The 21,455-nt window shown below is 41.2% G+C and overlaps 1 protein-coding gene across 11 annotated transcripts in view; it reads left to right on the top strand.

Moving 5' to 3' along the window:
* The window catches only part of PDZD2 (PDZ domain containing 2), a 301,222-nt gene that overhangs the window by 149,479 nt on the left and 130,288 nt on the right, over window positions 1-21,455 (top strand). The window contains exon 3 of one of the 11 annotated variants that reach the window (XM_065598827.1): window positions 20,933-21,071. The exons of the other annotated variants lie outside the window; for them this stretch is intronic. The gene's annotated coding sequence lies outside the window, so the exon portion shown is untranslated. The remainder of the gene's footprint in view (window positions 1-20,932; window positions 21,072-21,455) is intronic. 11 annotated transcript variants of the gene reach the window in all.

The following is a 21,455-nucleotide window of genomic DNA, read 5'->3' as shown; positions in this document are numbered from 1 at the left end:
GTCTGTTTTTGAAGTTTTTGTTGTTGAAGAATTGCCACTTTTAGGTCTGTTATTGAGTGTCCAGACAGGTTGAAGTGTTCTCCGACTGGTTTTTAATGTTATAACTCTTGACATCTGATTTGTGTCCATTTATTCTTTTGCGTAGAGACTGTCTGTCTGGTTTGGCCTCAACTCCTACTGAAGTTAATGGGATCGGAGGTTGTTCAGTAACTGGCAGGAGTGCTGTGGAGTTATTTCTGGGTGGAACTACAGAACTAGAACTTATCCCCAAACCATTGTGGGTGGATGGTCTGGAAAGGAGCTGAGTTGGATTGAATTGGCATAATTGACACGCAGGAACCCCATTCCAATGAAACAGAAAATATCCGCTTGAAAGGTTTTCTATTTGTAATATGATAGTGTCCAGAGACCCCAGTTGGAATCAAGGCCTGTGTGGTGGCGACTGTGCAAACATAAAATAAAAGACCGTCTTTGTCCCAAGGATCTCACAGTCTGAATAAAGATGAGCTGTGACAACAGTGGGGTGTAGGGATAAAATGGGGGACGGTTAAAGGGCAAGAGGAACACCAGGCTGTAAGTACTATTGAGTACACAGTATGGAGGTTGCATAGCTTTTTTAAAAAAAAAAAAAGGAACCAGAGCTATTAATGACTCACTCCCAGTCCAGGGGATAACAATGGGGAACTGATTAGTTTATAGTGTCATATATCTGACTGGGTGAAGTTACTGATTCTTTCCCAGACTTTTTTCATGTACTGAAAGTACAAATATTTGTTGAAAATGTTGTGACTTCCTGGTTTCATCAGCACTGACCAGTGACCTAAAGATAAGTGGGATTAGCTGAGTTGATCTACTGAAGTCATCAATTTAGGGACATGGTTTGTTTGTTCTTTAAGTGGCAGCTTTAATATAAATTACTTCCAGTCCTTTCCTGATATGCTCAACTGATGGGAAACTGGGAAACATCTACAGATGAAATAACTTGTGATCAGCTTTTTTGGTGGAGGGGAATGTGAAGAAGTGGGGCTGTTCTGTAATTTATGGATACAGTATGTTCTATATGTTTGTAATTGGTTTTTTATGTATGGATAGATGGGGTTAATTCAAGATGAGGCTGATTGCATATAGCTAGTAAAGAGCACCATGGCTTCAGATAGCCACCCACCTACTAACACTTAAGGAACAATGCAAGAGCAATTGGCTTTGAAGTTCTGATACCCTGCTGAGCTCACCAGACTGATTTGGGGCAGCAGAAGCAAAAGGCTGTGAAATGGAGACACAGGGCTTCTGGCTGGACAAAAGTGACCCTTTCTAGGGAGGGAGCATTTGTTTGGGGGAGACAGTAAAGGGAGGTCTCCGCCCAGGAAGGCAAGCCTCTAGGTAAGACACATCTGTGTAGAGACTGATGGCTGGTTATGCTTTTGCTCCTGAGATTTGTTACGATTAAAGAATCCCTGGGTTTCAGAATGCTATCTGGTCACTCTTTGCACTGCCGGTCACAAGCTTCCAGGAGGGAGAACAGCAGGTGCCGAATCCAGTTGGACCTGCTGGCATAAGCGTGGTTGATGCACTGGATTCTGTAGCTCAAGATCCAGTCTAAGAGTGGGCGAATCCACCCAGGAGAGGTAAAGGCACAAAGCTGGACACTCATGAGGGTTGTGAGTGATGCAGCTAGCCCTGTGACTGGGGGTGGGGAGACCTGCTTTTGCATTCCAGCTTTCAGAAGTGTGGAAATGGCTACATAATATGGGGTAGGCAGGAAATTTAGAGGACAGTATTGAAGCTCTGGCAGAAGTAAAACACCACAGTTTGCAGCTGAACCCTTGTAAGAAAAGTGTATTGAGGAAATGGGCTGCTCTGTTGGCTGCTGAGGGTGTCGTTCAGTATCGGCAATGGCCCACCGAGTACTCCCTGGTTTTGAAGGAAAAACCTCCCTCCTGCCTGAGAAGATTTTTTTGAGGAGGGGCTTGACATTCCTCTCTCTCCAGTTTAACATCCGTGAATTTGTTTCTGATTTACACTGGTGAAAGGGAGAGCAACATCAGGCTGTGACTGTTTTCTTCTAGCGCAGGCCTTCATATTCCTTTTGTCCCCCCAGGCAACAGAAGTTTTGTCCTTGGAAATGGCAGTGGAATTTCAGATTGAGGGTTCTTTTAAATCCGTTTTTCCACCATTTAAAAAAAAAAGACCAAGCAAAACCAGCAAATTCTACACTGCTCTTACCTACTGCTTTATAAGGTAAAGGACACTCCTCTTGAGTCAACAAGGCTTTTGTTTTACCCCTTCCACCTGGATTCCGAGTTTGATTTTTTTACCCCCACAATTTTACATACAAACAAATGTGTCCCTGGATTTGCTTTAAATCTTCCACATGAATTGTGGATGTATTTGTTTAGTATCATCCTAACGTCTGGCTGTGGATGTGTTCCTTGGAGAGGAACTTGAACACTGCATGTTATAAAATGGCACTGTAAAAGAGTAAAAATCTGATTTCTGTAGCCTTGGTTGCTGTTTTGTGCTTTGCTACGTGTATGTATTTTGGATCTGCCACACTTCTGAACCAACTCCCAGTGGGGACCTCAAAGCACACCAAAAATCTATGCAATGAAAAAGATCAGCAAAAGGAAATAGGGGTGAATGGCAAAATGCTAGTAAAATGTTCCCATCTCTTTTTTTAATTTATAATTTAGGTACAAAGGCAGACAAAGCCTCTAATATCTCCTTAAGTCCAGCTGTTGTTGTCCTTCTAAACTGTAACTGTTCCTGTTACTTAAAGGCCATGGACCATCTTCCAATCCAGCTTTTAAAGCAAAAGTTTCGAGCAGTCCAGGCATTTCTGAAGTTATCCTGAAGGGGAAGAAGAACTTCTAAAGAAACCGCCTCTTAGCCATGGTGCTCGACCAGCTTTCTGGAAACAGTTGTTAGAGACTCAAAAAGCTGAACTGGGATCCATTTCACAGCTGCAAATTCAGTTTCTCTCCGATAAGATTAAAAGTGCAAAGGAGCCCAGCTGCCTACAAAGGGTGACAGCTGGCTGAGCGGGAAGGGTGCTCATGTGGCAAAGTAGTAACAGTTTTACACTGGCTCAAGTGAGCCTAATTGTCCTTTGAGCTGAAGATGCCTGCTTGCATTCTGCATGAACTCTGAGACAGCCCCCTGAGAATACAGGGCCATATGCCGAAAGACTTAAGAACATTTGGTGGAAGTATTTTAATATAAATTAAATGGATTTTTAAAAGCCACAACATATGAATAATTTCAATTATGTGAGGCCAGTGCTTGAAAAAAATCCATTTGTCAATGTCTAGTTAAAAACATGAAAAAACAAAACTTCCCCAGGAAAAGTGTGAGGATCCTAGGCCATTAATTTCTGCAGAATTGAAGTTTTTTAATTTAAGAAAACCTCCCAAATGTTAACCAATGAAGTGGTGTATTCTTGAGTCTTCTCCAGTTCCCTCTCCTCCTATCATAAGGTTCTCAGAGCAGCCTCAGAGTGATGATCAGACTCTGGTCAATGAGCAGCCGTGAAACTTACGAGAATCGTATCTCTGCTCATCTTTTCTATAGCCTTTGGCTAATACGTTTAATCCTTTTGATAGCAGCCCCCTAAATTTTTCAAACCCATTATAATGACATGGAGATTAGCTGCTATGTTTACTTAGACTTTTACTGTTTTCAGTATTGGAGGGTATGAGTTTAGCTGTTGTGGATGTGCAGTCCCTGTGTGAGGGGTTCAGCAGTGAAAATCTTTGTATGAGATGGCCCGGAACCCAAACCTCGTTACTTTTATGTGCACTAAATTAAATGGCAAGGTTAGCAATTAAGCTGTGGTGTTTTGTGAATGAAATACACTCTGGGGATATAGTCTTCTTTCAACATACCCATATATCGTTAATTGGAATTATACCTATGCATCCTTTAAAGCATATTTCCTATTTGGCTGCCAACACTAGTATTTTGAGCATTCGCTGTATTGACCATATTGGAGGGATAAACATCCGTGGGTCCCCATTACATCTTGTACTTGTAATATAAATATCAGTGGTGTGCTTACATAATGCAAAGTTCCTGGTGGTTTCTAACTAAGCCTGCTTTCTTGTTACAGTGTTTTCTTTTACTCTTCATTCTGTTCAACTTATTTCACTATCCACCGAAGTAGTATCTCAAGTGTCTTGCGAAAAAAATCAATCACTAGTTTTGTAGTTACTGACACTGAATTGGCCTGCATGAGCTTTTGCTTAACTTGGAGTTTTTAATGTGAAACTGGTTATAAAACAGAAATTTTGAAACACTGAGATTAAAAATCACCCCTTTCAAATCTGTCTGTACCATTTATCTGAATGAGTTATATACTTGAGAAATAAGCATAAACCATGGTAATGAACTGCATCCTGATATCATTGACCCATTCTTGAGTCCTTCAGAAATGGCCACACCACCCCCAGTTCTCAATACTTCTGGTTCCCCATTCACCATAAGAGCCAGTTCAAAATTGCCCATATCTCGTTGAGACACCATCCTCCCTTCAGTACATTCGCCACACCCTCATCTCATCTCACCCTTTCCCCCAATACAGCCTCACTTCCATTGGTGCAAGAATCTTCTCTGCAACATCTGTTGTCTGAAAAAACCTCCCATGTAGCTCTCTTATCAAATCACACCTGTAAACATCTCCTTTTCACCTTGCCCTATACTTCTTAATGTCCACCTGTGTCTCTGTTGTCAACTCTGTAATTGTTTGTTGTATTTATAATCGTTCTGTGAAAAGGTTCTAGGAAAGCCCCTATATAGTGTACCTGAGCCAACAGTGTTATCAAGCTGAATATAACAAGATGGTGCGGTATCAGAATTACTGCTTGACCACTGCACTTTATGCAAGACATGCCGGTATGAGCAGGGCTGTGCACCCTCTTCTTTTAGTACAGTGGTACTAAATTGTGGCTCTTAACAGGTGAAGAATGGCTTCAAATTATGACTTTGTTAGTGTTATCATTTTAAAATTTCTGAAGGAGCTCTTCGTTCTACAAACTTTGGGTGGATTTACGTAGTAACTTTTTATGATTTCTACCTTATAAACCAAAATCCGCAACCTCTGAAGAAAATTGGGGTTGGCATTTTTCATTTATACCCTTATCAGCTGTAAAAATAATTATAGAGCTGAAAAATGTCAAGCTAGTCACGTCTAAGCATTGCAGGCATTACTGAAATAGCATTGTTATTGCCTGTAGTTTCTTATCAGAGTGTATCCTCCAGCAGAAATCACTTTTTAAAAGCTTCCCCCCCCCCAGTGCCAAAAGTACAGAACAGATGTTCTCTATAGGCACCATCCCATTCCCATTGAAATGGAGGAGAGGCTACCCAACGTGATCATGCATCTGAAGAAGTGAGGTTTTTACCCACGAAAGCTTATGCCCAAATAAATCTGTTAGTCTTTAAGGTGCCACCAGACTCCTTGTTGTTTTTGTAGATACAGACTAACACGGCTACCCCCTGATACTTGAAACCCAATGTGAGTTAGATTTGGCCCTACCTAAGCTCATAATGCAGCTTAATAAGATACAGCCTTTGTATCTATAATAATATACCAAGTAGGCCATAAAATGAAGCTAATTTTCTAAGGGTATATTGTGAATACCAAGCCTAGCTATTAACCTAAATAATTAACAGAGACGTAAGGTGGGGTGAGGTCATATCTTTTATTGGACCAACTTCTGCTGGTGAAAGAGACAAGCTTCCAAGCTCCACAGAACTCTTCTTCCGGTAAAGTTATTAAAAGGCATCCTGGCACTTTTAGGGGCATTTACTTTGTAAGTTTCCAAAGTGTGTGTTGCTTGCTTTCTAAGTTCATCATTGACTTTCAATACACACTGGGGTAGGACCAGCCCATGCGAACTTATATAAGCATGGCATTCAGAGTATCACTGTTATGCTGTTTCACCGAATTTAATTAACAGTTGAGTTAAGACCATTCTGAGAAACCCAGATCCGAGGCTCACCTGGGTCTTTTACACACTCAGTTAATGAGGGACATTACTACAGCAAAAAGCAACAGAGGGTCCTGTGGCACCTGTGGACCCTCTGTTGCTTTTTACAGATTCAGACTAACACGGCTACCCCTCTGATACATTACTACAGCAGTTTGAAAACTACCAATATTAGTTTTGAGTATGAGATTTTGCTCTTGTACACTTAAGGTAACAGATCGATTATTCCACTGTTAGCATTAGAAGGAAAGAACAGTTTTAAAGATTTTTTTTTTCCTATTAAAAATAACTTAGGCTCCGAAGTCACTCAGGTGCTTTTGAAAAATCACACCCTTTTCTAATATCTAGAACTACTCCCACAATTGATATGAGGCCTTGACTGCTTATTATGGAATTGTTCCATCCACAGAATCTCCATTGAAGTCAGTGGAGGTTCACGTCGTAGATGGAAGAACAACACTTTTAACCATTTGTGTGTCTATCTTTTAGTGTTTTAATGGCTTTCAGAGCACTGGACATGTGTGATTTTAATACAGCATATAGTGCACTTGGCTAAACAAACTACAAAAATTCCTTAGGTGTTTTTTGTTTTGTTTTTTTGGTAAAGACAAGTCAGTATCTGTAGCAAAAAAAAACTTCTAGTGGCCATGCTCTTGTGCTGTTCTATGGAAGCCTAAACTTTCAGTTAATTTGAGTTGTTTCTGTTTTGGATGGCCAACTTGAGACACACTGGGCCTGATTCTTTTTTCTGATGTGCTGGACATCCACTCTTGTGCAGAGAGCTGTGAATTTCATTCTAGTAATCCAAACCATAAGCTGTGCTTAATTCATTTATGGAGCCCAGTCTTGTACCCTTCAGGAACAGCTATACCTGAGTAAAGACTGTGTGTGATTGTGTCTTTGATTTTTTTTTTAAGTGGTATATTCTCTCGTTAGATCACTGGCTTTCAGACTTTAAGACTTAATGTACCACAATAGCTTCAAAGTGATTGGCATACCACCTTGATAATTTTAATCAGTGTGGCTATAATGGATTCTTAATCTGAAACAATACTTTAAAACAAACCATGTATCAGATGGTATGGTTTATGTACCGTCACTTTATTGTACACATATCACAATCTCAGAATTGAATTAAATCATAATAATTTTAAAAACATGCTTACTTTGCAGTTTTTCTCAGTGTAACAAATTTCGTTGTCCATTGATTTTTGCATGGGTGCAGATGCAAATTTTTCAGAAAGCGCAGTGCCTTGATTGTTTGTGACTGAGTAGTCATGGATCAAATATTTACGTTGTCAAGAATCAGATGCTGTTATTGGTTAGACTGTGCTCAAGGAAGGTTAGCAGTCTCACTGGAATGCACAAGAAAGATACTGGAATGCAAAAGACGAGCAGCGGAAATGTTGAATTTGTGTTATCAAGCTAAGATTTATTATGTTTGCTGTTTCATATCTTAGTCTCATTTAAAGTACACACTTACACATGACTTGTTGATATGTAGTGTGCCAAATCTCTTTAATTGAATTTACTAAATACAAGACACAGGGCCAAAGTTCTCCCTTACGGAAAAGCTTTATAGTAGCACTTAATAGGGGTGACTCCAATAGGACAATTGCTAAACAAACCTGTAGGGCCAGATCCTTAGCTGGAGTAAATAGACATAAACTCAATTTACATCATCTGAAGATCTAGCCAATAGAATTAAACTCTGAGGTTTTGCCACAGGGTTGTCACAGGTGAATACAGATTTCTGTTCAGTTACATTCCAGCAAGATTTCTGCCCAAGGGTTGTAAGTCATTTTTAAAGAAAAGTGGCAGATAACATATTTCCACTGCACAAATAATTGCTATGATGGCTTTTTAAATAGCCTAAGTGCTGAGATTAATCATTGCTATAATGACAGTATTTGTGAATGGAAGCTTAATATAGTCAAAACAATACGAGCAGGGAACTTTCCCTTTGTTATAATAACTTTTGCCAAATTCCCAGTGTTTAGAGATTAACCTCTGATGTTTAGAACCTGAATTATGATTGGCTAGAGGACATTTGCAGCCCTGTAACTAATACTGATGTATAAAATGGTAATTGATTCCTGGAGTAGCAGTACCAAGCCAAATCACATTCTTTGTAGATTCAGGTGCAGCAAATGGAAGCTATACAAATGCTGGCTGTCAGGGAAAGTTAAATGGACTGGGGCTAGAGACATGGTACTAAGGCTCTCGGATGGATTATTATGGTGTTCAGATGAATTACATTTATACTTTTTGGTACAATTCATTTTTGGGAAGCAATTTAACATGCAGCTATGACTCTCCCCAAGTTTGTTTCACAGCTGTAAGTGATTGTTGGATTGTTTTTATTTTTGTTTGTTTTGTTTTTAAACTGCTTTGACTTATCAGTGGGATCAGACTTGATGGATCCTGCAAAATCACTTATTTAAAAACTCATACTTGCGAGATACTATGGTTGTTGAGTTCTGTATGATAGGGCATACTAGCATATAGCATATTCCACCTATAATAGTCTAATTCATTTTATGAATTAACTTTTTTGCTAGTTCAGCAAACTTTCTTCCAACTTCCTTCAGAAAATTACATTTTTTTTTTAATAATATGGAGATATACCTATCTCATAGAGCTGGAAGGGACCTCGAAAGGTCATCGAGTCCAGCCCCCTGCCTTCACTAGCAGGACCAAGTACTGATTTTTGCTCCAGATCCCTAAGAGGCCCCCACAAGGATTGAACTCGCAACCCTGGGTTGAGCAGGCCAATGCTCAAACCACTGAGATATCCCTCCTCCCATTTAGAAAGTTATTTTTCTTAATTAAAAAGGCTGCTGCTGTTTTAGACTTGCTCTGTTATTTGTATCACTCCTCTCTGCACAAAGCCCTAATAAACTGGTTTTGTGTGGGAAGCTAACCAAGTAAGAATTAAAGGGCTGGACTCCATCCTCGCGATTCATAGCTAGACTATGAAGCTGCCATGTAGCTCTTCCAGCCGACTGGCTGTAAAAGAAGGCATGAAATACTGGCCACAGCCTCTCCCAGTGGACTTTAGGCCACTGTGGTTGAGTAATTGTGGATTCGATGGTCCTATCTATGCTAGCCTATTCAGAGAAGGTCCAGAGTCTATTCTGATGCATATAGGGTGTACTGATACCCATGTCTGGATGCTCTGGCTATGCCCAGGTGGTTTAAGTAATGCAGAGAGCTTTGCACGCCCCCTCCACAGTAGCGTGAATTTCTTCCTGTGTTTGTAACACACTTTTAGAAGCACTAATCTCATGTTCCCAACCTGTGGGATAGCATTGCAAAGCCTAGCACAAAAACTGGACACAAATCTGGAATACAGTTAAAACATAGTGTGGTCCATCTAGATCAAAATGTACATTACTTGTATTGGCTGACTACTGTGTTGTAAACACATCTCCCAACATAGTAAGAATCACAAGCATAGACAGGAATTAAGTCTCGTAAGAAAAACTCCAAAATCTAGGAATAAAGGTCTCCCAACATAGCGTAGGTGGGACCTTAAACCTCAGTGCTGACCTATGTTGTGCCAGTTCTCACACACACACACCAGGAAACCTATCTGCTTTTGCATATGTGGGGTCGTGTCTAATAATGATGGTATTTCTAACATATTCCCTTTTATCCAGGCAGTCGTCCTCCTTAGCAATTATTCTGGAAAGTTTTAAGGCAAATGTCAAGTTTTTAGAGGAGACCATTTTATTTTAATAAAGTATGCAGGCTGCAAAAATAAAGCTGTGCTTCACTTTTTAAAACCCGTCTTTATTTGATGAGAAGCAATACACAAGAAGTTGCAGGCGATGCTGGTGAATTCAGTTCTCGTGAAAGGCCGTGTACTGAGGACAGACTGGAGGCTCGGGTCCAAAGTCTGCTCTCATCTATACAGGTGCGATTCAAGTCAATGGGAGCTGCACCCATAGAAATGAGAGAACAGTTTAGCCTTAGCATAGCACAGAGTTGACTCAATGAGCAAATGAACAAGACCAAGAATGCAGTTCCCAGTTTCTGTGCTCATTCATAGCCAGCCATGGGTCTAATTATTGCTAGTTGTGATATGGACATTCCTGACTGGTGAAGCTATGAGTCAGTTTCCAGGCTGCTGTTCCCTTGATTTGGTGGTTTTCTTATACAATTGCCTATTGTTCCTTAAAAAGAATCCCATAGTTCTTCAAGTGACTCTTGGCATGCCTGTAAATGAGGCTATTGCTTTTCTTGGGTAGGGCCAAATTCTAATCCAGTGGCATTCAATAGGAGCTTTGCTCTTGACTTCATTGGGTCTAGGATTTGGCCGTTAGAATGAAATTAGAGGTTGCCACTGATGTTTTGTATATGTGCATCCAGTTAAAACTTCACCTCGAATAACATATCCAATAAATATTATGTCCTGGGCTCCAACTAGTTTATTTACTAGGAAATAGTGTCAGTTTATAGTGTCAGAAAATTTCACCTCTGACTGAATTTTGCTTACATAATTCTCTTTAACATCATAATATGGGGTGCAGTATAAACACATAACTATGATTGAATGTATAGCAGGTATTCTATGAAGCCTGAAAATAAAAGCTTAATTACTGATCTTGTGGTTGTAAGGAAAGTTGGAATCAAATTGTTACCTTAATTCCCGTGAAGATTTAACAGGAACAGATTTTCTAAAGGTCTTTGAAAATGTATGTGTAAAACAGGTAATTGCACAAATAAAGTCCTGCTTGCAGGTACAAATATGAGGATTGTGCAATGAAATGGGAATGCACAAGTGCTGCAGGTACATTTATGGAGACCTCTTGAATATTTGATCCTCTGCGTTTGTGCCACTGAATTTTAATTGATTATCAACCACCTTAGAGAATTAATACTGCAAGAAATACTTTTAAAAAATCATATGTACTTTTCACTATTGATTCAAATTGTTTACTTCTTGCATCACACTCATCTTCAACAAAGAAAATAGACTGAGTATCTTGGAGTTTTCCCTTTCTAATGCACTTGTATGATGTGGTACTTAGGGACTGTGCCTGTAAGGAATGAGCTTCCCAGACAGAAAGTTTGGGTGGTGTGCTCGGAACCAGCTGGAACTGGATTCAGAATAAAGCAAATCTCTTGCAGTGCTTTAAGCATGGGCTGATCACTGAACACCACACTCGATGATGCATTGTCTGGGTTGCAAACACTCCCAGAGAAATTTTTAAATCCAAATGAGAACTCTTGTCAGAACAATTTAAAAAAAAATCATGGAAGCATTCTATTGATCTTAAATGATGTGAAGTCTTGTTTTTATCAAACCTCAGTTTTTCATTTCAGTGGACCTGACAGTTATCCCTTTAGTAATAAATAATCTTGTAAGTTTTATGAATGACCTTGCCACTTTCTCCATGACACACTTGAGCTCCGTTGCCTAAAAACATAATTATTTAGGAAGTACTATGCAAGAGAGTGTGATCCAGTGCTTTGTAGGTGAGGAGACAGGTTCTTTGCTTGGTTTTGAACTGATTGTGTGATCTTGGGCAAATAACTTCGCTTCTCTGTGCCTCAGTTTACCAACATATAAAATGGAAAGAATAAATGCTCTCTTTGATCATTGCTCCCACAGGAAGAAAATCTAAGGGAAAAAGGAGCTCAGGAGAGCAGACAGTTTGGAAAGAGACATTAAAAGCAGAACAGCAAATTATCCTGATGTGAGGAAACGTAGGAGACCAGTATGGCTCCATGAGGAGTTCTTTAATGACCTGAAAATCAAAAAGAAATCCTACAAAAAGTGAAAATTGCTCAGGGTGAATACGTAAGAATAGCACAAGCATGTAGGGACAAAATCAGAAAGGCTAGGGCCCCAAATGAGCTATACCTAGCAAGAGATGTAGAAGGTAATAAGGAGAGGGTCCATAAGTACATTAAGAGCAAGGGAAAGATGAGGGAAAGTGTAAGTCCTCTACACAGTGGGGAAGGAGAGCTAATAATGGACGACATCAAGAAGGCTCAGGTATTTAATGCCTATTTTGCTTCACTCTTTACTAAAAATGTTAATGGTGGCCAGATACTCAACAAAATTAATATTAACAACAAGGGGGAAGGAATGCAAGCCAAAACAGGGAAAGGACAAGTTAAAGCATATCTAAGTAAGTTAGTTGGCAGGGCCTGACGGAATTCATCCTAGGGTACTTAAGGAACTTGCTGAAACAATCTTGGAACTGTTAGCGATTATCTTTTGAAAGCTTGTGGAGGACAGGTGAGGTCCCAGAGGACTGGAGAAGGGCTAACACAGAACCTATCTTTAAAAAGGGGAACAATGAGACAGATCGGCCTAATTTCAATACATCGAAAGATATTGGAACAAATTATTAAACAATCAGTTTGATAAGCACCTAGAGGATAATATGGTGATAAGTAATAGCCAGCATGGCTTTGTCCAGAACAAATTATGCCAAACTGATCTAACTTCCTTCTTTGACAGGGTGACTGGCTTAATAGGGGCGGGGGAGCTGTAGATGTTGCTATATCTTGATTTTAGTAAGGCTTTTGACACAGTCCCACGTGAGATTCTTGTAAACAAACTAGGAAAATGTGGTCTAGATTAACATTATTATAAGGTGGGTGTGCAACTGGTTGAAAGACTGTACTCAAAGAGTAGTTATCAATGGTTGCCTGTCAAACTGGGAGGATGTATCTATTGGGGTCCCAGAGGGGTCTATCCTGGGTCTGGAAATATTCAGTATTTTCATTGATGACTTGGTTAATGGAGTGGAGAGCATGTTTATAAAATTTATGAATGACAAAGTAGGAGAGGTAGCTATCTCTTTGGAGGGCAGGATTAGAATTCAAAAGAACTTTGACAAATTGGAGAGTTGGTCTGAATTCAACAGGATGAAATTCAATAAAGACAAGTGCAAAGTACTTCACTGAGGGAGAAAAAAATCAAATGCACAGCTACAAAATGGGGAGTCACTGGTAAGGTAGCTGTACTGCTGAAAAGGATCTGCGGGTGGATCACAAATCGAATATGAATCAACAGTATGTTACAGTTGCAAAAAAGGTTAATATTCTGGGGTGTATTAACAGGAGTGTCGTATGTAAAACATGGGAGGTAATTGTCCTGCTCTACTCGTCACTGGTGAGGCCCCATGTGGGGTACTGTGTCCAAATCTGGGCACCACACTTCAAGGACAAATTGGAGAGAGTTCAGAGGAGAGGGGAAAAAAAATAAAAAGGTTTAGAAAACTTGATCTGTGAAGAAAGGTTAAAAAACCTGGGTATGTTTAATCTTGAGTAACTAAGAATGAGAGGGGACCAGATTATATATTAAGGACTGTTATAAAGAGAATGGTGATCGATTGTTCGCCATGTCCAATGAAGGTAGGATAAGAAGTAATGGGCTTAATCTGCAGCAAGGGAGACTTAGGTTAGATATTAGGAAAAACTTGCTAACTATAAAGTTAGCTAAGCTCTGGAATAGGCTTCCAAGGGAGGTTGTGGAATTCCCTATTGTTAACAGGTTAGACAAACACCTGTTAGGGATGGTCTAGAATAGATATACTTGCTTGTGCCTCAGCACAGAGGTCTGGACTACATGGCCTCTCAAAGCCCTTCCAGCTGTACATTTCTATGATTTTGTGACAAATATATTATTAATGACATTAGGTAAGTAGTGTGCCACTGCCAGAGGACTGTAATACAAATATTAAAATCTGGGATATAGTTCATTTTTTCCTCTCTTTTTGGCTACTGAATGATTGACTTACAGTTACAGCCAATACATTTTTAGACAGATGAGAAACAGATTCTTTTTGTGAAAAATTCTTTTTGTGTCAGCTTAAGGAATGCTTTTAATACTTGGCTTGAGAATAATTTATTTTTTCTCTTTTTCTCTTCAGAAGATCATTTTATATCTCATTTTTACGTTAATACAAAGTTAAAATGTCTGAAAAGTTCAATATATGCCATTTTTATACTTACGGTTCATATACTGAGAAACACAATGTGCTTACACTCTGTGTTCTTAATCTTATAATTTGTTTAATCACGGAATTGGGTTTCATGCATTGCTGCTGTATAGACATTCTTTCTAAAGTGCACGCTTTTCAAACTCTGGTTTCTATGTATACTTTTGTGTTTTTGAATGAGTGTTACCTTGAAAGGAATTAATACACTAACTCACTAATATTTGAAACCTAGTGTAAATTAAACAAGTACAAAACACAGTATATAATTAAATAGAATACAAGTATAGAGGCAGTAGTAAAATACATTCTAAACTATACATGCATCTTAAAATTCAATCATATGCAAATAGGCTAAAATCCTGGGAGGATTTAGATTCAGGGAAGGGAATCTCTTTAAATATGCAGCTAAGTTTGGGGGAAAAACTGCAGCGCAAGGGTAGATGTAAACCGCTACTATCAGCAGATTCTGTACCCCAGCTGCTCCCTGGGCTTCAGAGCCTGAGCCACAACGTCAAAGCACTGTCTACAGGTATTTTTAGAGGGCTAGCACGAATCTGTCGACCTGGGCTGGGAGGCTAGCTCTGAGATAGTGTTGTTTTTGTGTTTTTGCTAATTCTAAAAGTACACCTTGTATCCTGGGCTTCACTCAGACTTTTGTGGTCATTCATTAATGAGCTGCTTCTTAACTTTCCTGTTCTTCACTCCTCCCTGTTGCCCTGACCTCAGAAATCAGGCCACTTTTACTTTGGTGCAGTGCTTAATTTATAATGAAAGAGGTGCCAGAACTCAAGCCATTTTTTGTGCAGTCATAACTGATGCAACAAGCCCAGAGGTGCCTGGGCTATGAATGCCAACCCTACAGGTGCTGCAGCCCCTGGGGGTGGGGAGGTATCCATATGCTCCCCCCACCCCGAGCACCAACTCCACAGCTCCCATTGGCCGGGAACTGCGGCCAATGGGAGCTGCGGGGGTGGTGCCTGCGGGCAGGGGCAGTGCACAGAGCTCCCTGCCCCCCGTCCCCCCGCCTAAGAGCTGCTGCCAGAGGGATGTGCTGGTCGCTTTCGGGAGCCGCACGAAGTAAGCGTTGCCCCTCTCACCCCCTCCCGCACCCCAAACCCCTGCTCTGCCAGCCCAGAGCTCACACCCCACACCCAAACTCCCTCCCAGGGCTCACACCCCCTCCAACACCCTGTCCCAGGCTCAGCCCAGAGCCCCCTCCTGCACCCAAGCTCCCTCCCAGAGCCCGCACCCCCCTCCTCTACCCCAACCCCCTGCCCCAGGGTCAGCCCAGAGCCACTTCCTATCCTCTGAACCCCTCAGCCGCACCCCCACCCTGCACTCTCTCCTGCACCTCAACCCCCTACCCCAGCCAGGTGAGAGTGAGTGAGGGTGGAGGAGAGCCAGCGACAGAGGGAGGGGGGCTGAAGTGGGTGGGGCCTCGGGGAAGGGGGTGGGGCAAGGGTGTTTGGGTTTGTGCCATTAAACAATTGGCAACTCTAAGTGCTGGGACTCAGCCGTGGCAAGCCCGGGCACAAATTAAGCACAGCTTAGGTGCCTAAATATGGATTTAGAGCCTGAATTTCCAAAAGTGACTTTTGTTAGTGTTTCTTTAGTGCCTTGGCTCTTGGGTGTCCAGTTAGGCCTGATTTTCAGAAATCAAGAGCTGAGGCCCCAAAATCACAAGTCACTTTTGAAAGTTAGGCATAGGTGTCTAATGTTAAGTACCCATGTTTGAAAAATTTAGGCCTAGATCCCCTTTGATATCATTATGATGACCTGGCATTCATGGAGGAACAGATGGCCCTGGGCATTAGAGTAATTCTTCAGTCATGACATTTATGATAGGCTCTACAGGTAAACAATGCCTGTAATGGTGGCATGTATGCTCTGCTTTGTGAATGCACTTGTGGAATTTGTATGTGCAGATCAAACACAAGCAATGGTGCAACCGTGCTTATTTTAGATGATAAAGCCTTCTTCCAGGATAATGGGAGATAATACTTAATCCTGCCTTAAGTGCAAGGGACTAGACTAAAAGACCTCTTGAGGTTCCTTCCAGTCCTATGATTCTGTGTCTTCCTGCAGGTTTGTCTGTGCACAATGTCTAGCATCTTGGGGCGCTGATCCTGACTGAGGCATGATATGCTGAGGATGACAGCAATGCAAATAATGTAAATAACGAAGTCTGTAATATGTTGTTTTCTTTAGAAGATCTTTCAAGCTCCGAGAGGATTCTGAAGTGTGTTTCAATTTTCTATACACTATGGGGAAAATGGTTTTATTAATTTTTTTCATAAAGCTTCAAAAATTAATCCAAATGATTTATGAATAATCCTAAAATGTATGGCTAAGCATAAAAAACATTGGGACGAGAGGTGAATTTTGGGAATGGTCTGTTTGATATACACTGTGGCTTCTGGACTCTTTCTTCTCAATGCTCAGTGGTTTGTTCCTATAGTGCACTATGTGAAATTTCTCATGGTGCTGCAAATCATTTGAATTTTTAAAGGGACTTGAACATCTGAACTCAGAGATGTACAACAACACATCCCTGCTTCCTCCCTGTCCCCCTGCATTCCCTTAACCTATGTACTATAGATGACTTGCTGAGACAAGCAAAAGAAATTGCAGTATTTATCAAGAGTGTGAAAGGACAGATGTGAGTTCTCCAGCTGGGGATTAGAGCTTTGGTAACAGCCTCCGGATGTTGACAGTGCTCAGTGTGCCAAGAAGTATTAAAATAATGCTAAGGTTCAGATACAAACAAAATATGTCAAGTATCAGAGGGGTAGCCGTGTTAGTCTGAATCTGTAAAAAGCAACAGAGGGTCCTGTGGCACCTTTGAGACTAACAGAAGTACTGGGAGCATAAGCTTTCGTGGGTAAGAACCTCACTTCTTCAGATGCAAGTAATGGAAATCTCCAGAGGCAGGTGTTTCGATAAGTTCTGTGGTGTGCTTTGGCCATATGGGAGCTGTTTGTGAGAAATAGACCCCAAATGGTCAATGTTTTTTGAGGTGCTCTGGGGGGAGATAGAAACTAAGGAATTTCATAATTGAAGGGCGAACCATGTGGTCTGCCTAGAGCACCTCATGGCAGGATTGCCCTGTGTCTCAGCAAGAATTCCCACTGGCGTTTCCCATTAAATCATTATTTCGGGAGGCCTTATTAAGTCTTTTTTGATGTTGTATGCAGCCACTATTCATCTGGCAGCCTTTTTTCTGCAGCCAGTTGATGCCATGATAGAGAGATCCTTTTCTAGTATTGACGATGTGCTTTTCAGTCCTCTGCTCTATTGCAAAGCTATTAAATTAAAACCATTAGTGATAGTAGATTCTTTCCTGCCTTGGCTTTTTTTCTTGCTGGAAGGAGCGAAATGCCCCATTTATATAGTTATGTTTCTCACTGAAATATGATTATCTGGTATCTACTGCTCTTCAGAAAGGCTGGTGGTTCAGAGGAGGTCCTGCAATTTAAGAAGTTTACTTGAACTTGATCTGAAACTTTTCAGTAAGTCCCTACCTCCCTGTTGCATTCCTGTCTTCCTCTCTCTGCCTTGTATGTGGGAGGCTTTCTCCCATCCCAGAAGGAGTCTGAGTAGGTACTCCAACATTGCTAGCAAGAGTCCTAGAGCTAGGGGAGGTTTCCTTTCTCATTTCCTTATCACAAGAATCTTTGAATGAGGAGGTTCCATGCTCTTTGCTTCACCACAGCCAGCCACCAGGGGAAAACTTCCACCATTGGCAAGGGAGCAATTGTAGCCCTTCAGCTGTCCATCTTGAAGCTGCAAAAAGAAACCAGAGTGGGCAGAGATCCTGCCTGCAAAAGTTGAGGGGAGAGATGGGATGAATTGTCCTACACTAAACTGGCCTTAAAGCATTAAGTCTAGCTATAGTTGGTCTTGCCTCAGAGCAGGATGCTGGACTAGATGATCTGTCGAGGTCACTTCCAGCTTTTCATTTCTTTGATACTAAGATTAAAAAGAGGTTTGGTTTGATGGGCAAGGTGACTAATTTATTTGCTCATCAAGGGACTGATTTAAGCATAAGCTATAGAGGTGGCCACATAACAGTACCATATATCAGGAGCTTCTGGACTCTAGTAGAAGCTCCAGTGTCGGAAGAAGCCTTTGGAAGAGAAGACTTTTTATACTCGAAGACCCCATCTGTGAAATCACTGGGAGAAGAGAAGACAGGCAAATAGGCCAGGCTTGGGGAGTGAAATGGGAGGTGATCCAGAGAAAGGAAAGATTTGGGTTAGCCAAGGAACTGGGATGGAAGGGGATGTAACTATCTCTGCCTTGTGTTGGGGGAGCCAAAAGATTCTTTGCTTATGGCACCTGTGCATAAAGGTCTGGCCTGTGCCAATCCTGTTGTCTTTGTGGAAACAGAAGAAAATAAACATGCTACAGCAAGTTTTGTCAAGTCACGGTTTAATTATTAGGAGCTACCATTTATAAATGCAGTCCACCTGATCAGGAGACATCAGTGTCTGAAAATATTCAGTGTACCTCACACATGTCAGACATGGAATCTATTTACTGAATTTTTTTGCAGACAAGTCGTTTTTGGCACTTTATAAAGTTTGCTTCCATGTGTCCTAATTGGCTAAACTCCTAAATATATTCAGGAAGGATTTTTTCCAAATACATGAGACAGTATTTTCAGTGTTTCTTACTGTCTGGGTAGCACGGTGTTTCTGTGACTTTTTCCCTGGTAGGCAATGAAATTATTTGATAGAGACATTACATGTAATTAAATTAAATATTGCATACATACGCAAAAGGAGTGGATAGCTTGTTAGCCTGGAAAACACCTTGATGAGCAACAAATTACTTATTTTTTGACCAGCCCTTTGATATCTGTGGATCAGCTCAGAGGGAGTAGCGCAACACGCTATAAAAATTCCCTGGCCCACCTGTGCCACAACAACTGTTTTTCTCTATTTCCAGTAGACTAAAAGCCAGGGCTGGCACGAGGGGGTAGCAAGCAGGACAATGGCTCAGGACCCGACACCACAGGCGGCCTCACGACACTAAATTGCTCAAGCTTCAGCCTTGGGCGGCAGGGCTCAGGCTTTGGCTTTCTGCCATGGGCCCTAGCAAGTGTAACACTGGCCCTGCTCTCTGGTTTATTTTGGTGGACCCCCTGAAACCTGCTTGCGGCCCCCCAGGGGACCCCAGACCCTTGGTTGAGAACCACCGTTCTAGAGCATAGCTTTTAGAAAAACAGCCAAACTTGATTTAGGCCCCTTTCGGCATCGGGGCCCCGTTGTGCTGGGTACTGTACATATATAAGGGGCGAGAGTGTCCTTGGCCTGAAGGGTTTATTGTCTTAAGTGCTCCCTATAGTGACACTTGCACTTCATCTCCACTTTTCTAGTTAACATGGGTAAGTGAGAGGCTTCCAAGAAGCCATGGAACCTTATAAACAGATGATACTTGGAGCAGGAGGAGTCAAAAACCAGGTGGTTTTGAGGTACATAGTTGAGTATAGTATATGGAGCAGGTGGCACACAATAAAAGGTGGGGAAGAATCTGGATGGAATTTTGCGTATATACTTCACATAGGGCCTCATGAAACCTCAGGCCAGCCCTGGTCTGTGCTCTTATTTTTACCTTTCTATCCCCTATAGAAAAGTTGTAGGTTGAAGAGTAAGTGGGTGGCTCTCCAGAAATACCCCAAAGTAATGCTATATGCACTAATGTATATTATTGGTGCTATTTTTTCTGTAGCACAATTGGTACTTTTCAGATCTATGTAGTTCTGTGTAAATAATAATAATAATGATAGATTTCTGCCCTGAGGAGCTGCTGATCTTCTAATTTAGACAGGTTACATAAAGGAAGTCATCACTCACTGTTCAATGTATAGGGAGAGTCCCACAGAGACCAAGGGAAAATCTCTTGGGACGGCCTTAGTTATCAAATATTTGGATCATATTTGTTCCTACTTTGTGGTGTTGTATCTTAGGTTTATTTTTAATTAAGATGTTGCTCTTAGTTTCTCTCTTCTGTAAACTGTTGATGCCCTTTTGTCTCAGTTGATTTGACTCTTGTCTTCTCAACCCACGTGCAAAATCCTTGCCAAGAAACCTTAATTGAAGAAGGGCCTGATCTTACTTCCACTAACCTTGATGATAGTCTTGCCATTCAGTTCAGTTGGGAATAGGATGAGGACCAAAATATGGATTTAAAGAACTCCTCAAAGGTATCTGTTTGGCACTGGCATAAAATTTGGCTAGGGGTTCTGTGTGAAATGGGTATGTTTTCTGGGAGCAGCAACCTGCCTGGCTACATCTGGTAGGCTGGATTGTAGTTTCAGGAAAAACAGGCAATTAGAAGGGAGGCATTGGTTTCACCTGGTTGGCACAGGGAACAAGCTGGGGTCCTCCCAGTAAATTACAGTTTGCAGGAGGTGGTGACTCGACTTTCTTTGCACAACAAATTAGGATGTTTGTCCGTTTAAAGTCATGTGATGTTCAGCTTGCTCACTGCCAAAGGCTATTCTTTTCCTATTGTAACTCAGAAATACATTTGAAGAGATCTGCAGTCTGTTTGCATCTCAAAAGGTTGTGTGTGTGTGTCATTTGTGGATAAAGAGTGTGGGGAAGAAGAGGGATCCTCATGGCTAAGAGCTGAATTATGCCCACTGGAGGGATTCTCTCCTCAGCCAGTCTCTGTAAAGTCTGCTTTTAGTTATTTCTAGCCTGACTTTTGAGAAGCTTAGTTGAAAGAACATGAGACTGGGAACTGTGGAGTTGTGAGTTCCCAGCTCTGCTATTGTTTCACAGGGTGGCCTTGGGCAAATCACTTAATCCTGTTTCAGTTTCCTCGTCTACAGAACTGGGATAATACTGTTGACCTACCTACCTCACAAGGATGTTGTGAAGATTAAGTAAGTAATGGTTGTACAGAGCTTTGAGGCTCGAAAAGTGATACTGGCATGCTAAATGGAATTATTTGTTATCATTCTTGTAAACCCAGATCGACTGAGAATGATTTGTTGTTTATCACCTCACCACGGCTCCTAGACTATCCCTGCTTTCCTCCATGTACGTAATCTACAACCACACCCTTCCCTTGTGAAGGGATAAGCACAACTCAAGACAGCCTTGAAGAGCAGGTGAGCATTTGCGAGGCTCTGAGAAAAATAATAAGCATGTGTCTGTTCTAATGGCATGCAATTTTTGGAGAGATTTAATAGCAAATGGCGGAGAGAGAAAAATTGTGGTTATTTTGAAAACAGTAATACAAATACCTGTTGTTAAAACTTGCCTTTAATTCTGCTCTTAATGGCTGACAGATGGTGGGCAGCTAGGATTTAGGCACGTTAATAATAAATCTAATCGTAACACATAGTGTTTCTCATCCATAGACCTTAAAGTGCAATTAGTATACGGGTGTGAAAGTATCATCTTTATTTACTGAGGCACAGAGAGATTAAGTGACTTGCTGTAGGACATTCCATGAGTCAGTGGTAGAATGAGGACTAATACTCAAGTTTCCA

Source organism: Chrysemys picta, chromosome 6 (assembly GCF_011386835.1).
Source record: "Chrysemys picta bellii isolate R12L10 chromosome 6, ASM1138683v2, whole genome shotgun sequence".
NCBI classification, from domain to species: Eukaryota; Metazoa; Chordata; order Testudines; family Emydidae; genus Chrysemys; species Chrysemys picta.
The sequence above is the reverse complement of the archived record's forward strand: the minus strand, read 5'-3'. Positions and strand labels throughout refer to the sequence as shown.